The following is a 4,986-nucleotide window of genomic DNA, read 5'->3' as shown; positions in this document are numbered from 1 at the left end:
ACATTTAAGTCATTTAGCAGACGCTCTTATCCAGAGCGACTTACAAATTGGTGCATTCACCTTATGTGGGGGTGAGAAGGATTATTTATCTCATCCTAGGTATTCCTTAAAGAGGTGGGGTTTCAGGTGTCTCCGGAAGGTGGTGATTGGACTCCGCTGTCCTGGCGTCGTGGAGGGAGTGTGTTCCACCATTGTGAGCCAGAGCAGCTTAACAGTTTTGACTGGGCTGAGCCGGAACTGTACTTCCTCAGTGGTAGGGAGGCGAGCAGGCCAGAGGTGGATGAATGCAGTGCCCTTGTTTGGGTGTAGGGCCTGATCAGAGCCTGGAGGTACTGAGGTGCCCGTTCCCCTCACAGCTCCGTGAGGCAAGCACCATGGTCTTATAGCGGATCACGAGCTTCAACTGGAAGCCAGTGGAGAGAGCGGGGAGGGGGTGACGTGGAGAGAACTTGGGAAGGTTGAACACCAGACGGGCTGCGGCGTTCTGGATGAGTTGTAGGGTTTAATGGCACAGGCAGGAGCCCAGCCAACAGCGAGTTGCAGTAATCCAGACGGAGATGACAAGTGCCTGGATTAGGACCTGCGCCGCTTCCTGTGTGAGGCAGGGTCGTACTCTGCGGATGTTGTAGAGCATGAACCTACAGGAACGGGCCACCGCCTTGATGTTAGTTGAGAACGACAGGGTGTTGTCCAGGATCACGCCAAGGTTCTTAGCGCTCTGGGAGGACACAATGGAGTTGTCAACCGTGATGGCGAGATCATGGAACGGGCAGTCCTTCCCCGGGAGGAAGAGCAGCTCCGTCTTGCCGAGGTTCAGCTTGAGGTGGTGATCCGTCATCCACTGATATGTCTGCCAGACATGCAGAGATGCGATTCGCCACCTGGTCATCAGAAGGGGGAAAGGAGAAGATTAATTGTGTGTCGTCTGCATAGCAATGATAGGAGAGACCATGTGAGGTTATGACAGAGCCAAAGTGACTTGGTGTATAGCGAGAATAGGAGAGGGCCTAGAACAGAGCCCTGGGGACACCAGTGGTGAGAGCGGCGTGGTGAGGAGACAGATTCTCGCCACGCCACCTGGTAGGAGCGACCTGTCAGGTAGGACGCAATCAAGCGTGGGCCGCGCCGGAGATGCCCAACTCGGAGAGGGTGGAGAGGAGGATCTGATGGTTCACAGTATCGAAGGCAGCCGATAGGTCTAGAAGGATGAGAGCAGAGGGAGAAGTTAGCTTTAGCAGTGCGGAGCGCCTCCGTGATACAGAGAAGAGCAGTCTCAGTTGAATGACTAGTCTTGAAACCTGACTGATTTGGATCAAGAAGGTCATTCTGAGAGAGATATCGGGGAGAGCTGGCCAAGGACGGCACGTTCAAGAGTTTTGGAGAGAAAAGAAAAGAAGGGATACTGGTCTGTAGTTGTTGACATCGGAGGGATCGAGTGTAGGTTTTTTTCAGAAGGGTGCAACTCGCCTCTTGAAGACGGAAGGGACGTAGTCAGCGGTCAGGGGATGAGTTGATGAGCGAGGTGAGGTAAGGGAGAAGGTCTCCGGAAATGGTCTGGAGAAGAGAGGAGGGGATAGGGTCAAGCGGGCAGGTTGTTTGGCGGCCGGCCGTCACAAGACGCAAGATTTCATCTGGAGAGAGAGGGGAGAAAGAGGTCAGAGCACAGGGTAGGGCAGTGTGAGCAGAACCAGCGGTGTCGTTTGACTTAGCAAACGAGGATCGGATGTCGTCGACCTTCTTTTCAAAATGGTTGACGAAGTCACCTGCAGAGAGGGAGGAGGGGGGGGGGGGGAGGAGGATTCAGGAGGGAGGAGAAGGTGGCAAAGAGCTTCCTAGGGTACAAACCAGCCAGGTTGTAGTTGGTCTAGTCTAATACAAACCAGCCAGGTTGTAGTTGGTCTAGTCTAATACAAACCAGCCAGGTTGTAGTTGGTCTAATACAAACCAGTCAGGTTGTAGTTGGTCTAAAACAAACCAGCCAGGTTGTAGTTGGTCTAGTACAAACCAGCCAGGTTGTAGTTGGTCTAGTACAAACCAGCCAGGTTGTAGTTGGTCTAATACAAACCAGCCAGGTTGTAGTTGGTCTAATACAAACCAGCCAGGTTGTAGTTGGTCTAGTCTAGTACAAACCAGTCAGGTTGTAGTTGGTCTAGTCTAGTACAAACCAGCCAGGTTATAGTCGGTCTAGTCTAGTACAAACCAGCCAGGTTGTAGTTGGTCTAGTCTAGTACAAACCAGTCAGGTTGTAGTTGGTCTAGTCTAGTACAAACCAGCCAGGTTGTAGTTGGTCTAATACAAACCAGCCAGGTTGTAGTTGGTCTAATACAAACCAGCCAGGTTGTAGTTGGTCTAGTCTAATACAAACCAGCCAGGTTGTAGTTGGTCTAAAACAAACCAGCCAGGTTGTAGTTGGTCTAGTCTAGTACAAACCAGCCAGGTTATAGTTGGTCTAGTCTAGTACAAACCAGCCAGGTTGTAGTTGGTCTAAAACAAACCAGCCAGGTTGTAGTTGGTCTAGTTCAGTACAAACCAGTCAGGTTGTAGTTGGTCTAATACAAACCAGCCAGGTTATAGTCGGTCTAGTCTAGTACAAACCAGCCAGGTTGTAGTTGGTCTAGTCTAATACAAACCAGCCAGGTTGTAGTTGGTCTAGTCTAGTACAAACCAGTCAGGTTATAGTTGGTCTAGTCTAGTACAAACCAGCCAGGTTGTAGTTGGTCTAAAACAAACCAGCCAGGTTGTAGTTGGTCTAGTCTAGTACAAACCAGTCAGGTTGTAGTTGGTCTAATACAAACCAGCCAGGTTATAGTCGGTCTAGTCTAGTACAAACCAGCCAGGTTGTAGTTGGTCTAGTCTAGTACAAACCAGCCAGGTTGTAGTTGGTCTAGTCTAATACAAACCAGCCGGGTTGTAGTTGGTCTAATACAAACCAGCCAGGTTGTAGTTGGTCTAGTCTAGTACAAACCAGCCAGGTTGTAGTTGGTCTAATACAAACCAGCCGGGTTGTAGTTGGTCTAGTCTACAAACCAGTCAGGTTGTAGTTGGTCTAATACAAACCAGCCGGGTTATGTCGGTCTGGTCTAGTACAAACCAGCCAGGTTGTAGTTGGTCTAGTCTAATACAAACCAGCCAGGTTGTAGTTGGTCTAGTCTAGTACAAACCAGCCAGGTTGTAGTTGGTCTAATACAAACCAGCCAGGTTGTAGTTGGTATAGTCTAGTACAAACCAGCCAGGTTGTAGTTGGTCTGGTCTAGTACAAACCAGCCAGGTTGTAGTTGGTCTAGTCTAGTACAAACCAGTTGGTTGGTCTAATACAAACCAGCCAGGTTGTAGTTGGTCTAGCCTACAAACCAGCCAGGTTGTAGTTGGTCTGTACAAACCAGCCAGGTTGTAGTTGGTCTGGTACAAACCAGCCAGGTTGTAGTTGGTCTAGTACAAACCAGCCAGGTTGTAGTTGGTCTAGTCTAGTACAAACCAGCCCCAGGTTGTAGTTGGTCTAGTCTATACAAACCAGCCAGGTTGTAGTTGGTCTAGTCTAGTACAAACCAGCCAGGTTGTAGTTGGTCTAGTCTAGTACAAACCAGCCAGGTTGTAGTTGGTCTAGTCTAGTACAAACCAGCCAGGTTGTAGTTGGTCTAATACAAACCAGCCAGGTTGTAGTTGGTCTAATACAAACCAGCCAGGTTGTAGTTGGTCTAGTACAAACCAGCCAGGTTGTAGTTGATTCTATAAACCAGCCAGGTTGTAGTTGGTCTAGTCTAGTACAAACCAGCCAGGTTATAGTTGGTCTAGTCTAGTACAAACCAGCCAGGTTGTAGTTGGTCCAAACCAGGGTTGTAGTTGGTCTAGTCTGACAATTTACAAACCAGTCAGGTTGTGGTGGTCTGGTCTAATACAAACCAACCAGGTTGTAGTTAGTCTAGTCTAATACAAACCAGTCGGGTTGTAGTTGGTCTAGTCTAATACAAACCAGCCAGGTTGTGGTGGTCTAGTCTAATACAAACCAGTCAGGTTATAGTTGGTCTAATACAAACCAGCCAGTTTGTAGTTGGTCTAATACAAACCAGCCAGGTTGTAGTTGGTCTAGTCCAGTACAAACCAGTCAGGTTGTAGTTGGTCTAGTCCAGTACAAACCAGTCAGGTTATAGTTGGTCTAGTCTAGTACAAACCAGCAGGTTATAGTTGAGGGTCTAGTCTAGTACAAACCAGCAGGTTGTAGTTGGTCTAGTCTAATACAAACCAGCCAGGTTGTAGTTGGTCTAGTCTAGTACAAACCAGCCAGGTTGTAATTGGTCTAGTCTAGTACAAACCAGCCAGGTTGTAGTCGGTCCTAATACAAACCAGCAGGTTGTAGTTGGTCTAGTACAAATCAGTCAGGTTGTAGTTGGTCTAATACAAACCAGCCAGGTTATGAGTCGGGTCTAGTACAAACCAGCCAGGTTGTAGTTATGGTCTAGTCTAATACAAACCAGCCAGGTTGTAGTTGGTCTAGTCTAGTACAAACCAGCCAGGTTGTAGTTGGTCTAATACAAACAAGCCAGGTTGTAGTTGGTATAGTCTAGTACAAACCAGCCAGGTTGTAGTTGGTCTAGTCTAGTACAAACCAGCCAGGTTGCTGGTTGGTCTAGTCTGGTACAAACCAGCCAGGTTGTAGTTGGTCTATGCAACCAGCCAGGTTGTAGTTGGTCTAATACAAACCAGCCAGGTTGTAGTTGGTCTAGTACAAACCAGCCAGGTTGTAGTTGGTCTAATACAAACCAGCCAGGTTGTAGTTGGTCTAGTCTAGTACAAAACCAGCCCGGGTTGTAGTTGGTCTAGTCCTAGTACAAACCAACCAGGTTGGCCAGATTGGTCTAGTCTAGTACAAACCAGCCAGGTTGTAGTTGGTCTGGTCTAGTACAAACCAGCCAGGTTGTAGTTGGTCTAGTCTAATACAAACCAGCCAGGTTGTAGTTGGTCTAATACAAACCAGCCAGGTTATAGTTG

General features: G+C 48.2%; 1 long non-coding RNA gene across 1 annotated transcript; it reads left to right on the top strand.

The window, feature by feature from the left end:
* Positions 1 to 3,108: 3,108 nt before the first annotated feature.
* Positions 3,109 to 3,816, top strand: LOC127924278 (uncharacterized). Its single transcript, XR_008117470.1, has 3 exons — positions 3,109 to 3,168; positions 3,519 to 3,653; positions 3,777 to 3,816. It is a non-coding gene; the product is annotated as an uncharacterized LOC127924278 (long non-coding RNA).
* Positions 3,817 to 4,986: the final 1,170 nt, after the last annotated feature.

This window comes from Oncorhynchus keta, unplaced genomic scaffold (genome assembly GCF_023373465.1).
Source record: "Oncorhynchus keta strain PuntledgeMale-10-30-2019 unplaced genomic scaffold, Oket_V2 Un_contig_3911_pilon_pilon, whole genome shotgun sequence".
Taxonomy (NCBI): Eukaryota; Metazoa; Chordata; class Actinopteri; order Salmoniformes; family Salmonidae; genus Oncorhynchus; species Oncorhynchus keta.
Note: the sequence above shows the minus strand (reverse complement) of the source record. Positions and strands in the feature narration are given on the sequence as shown.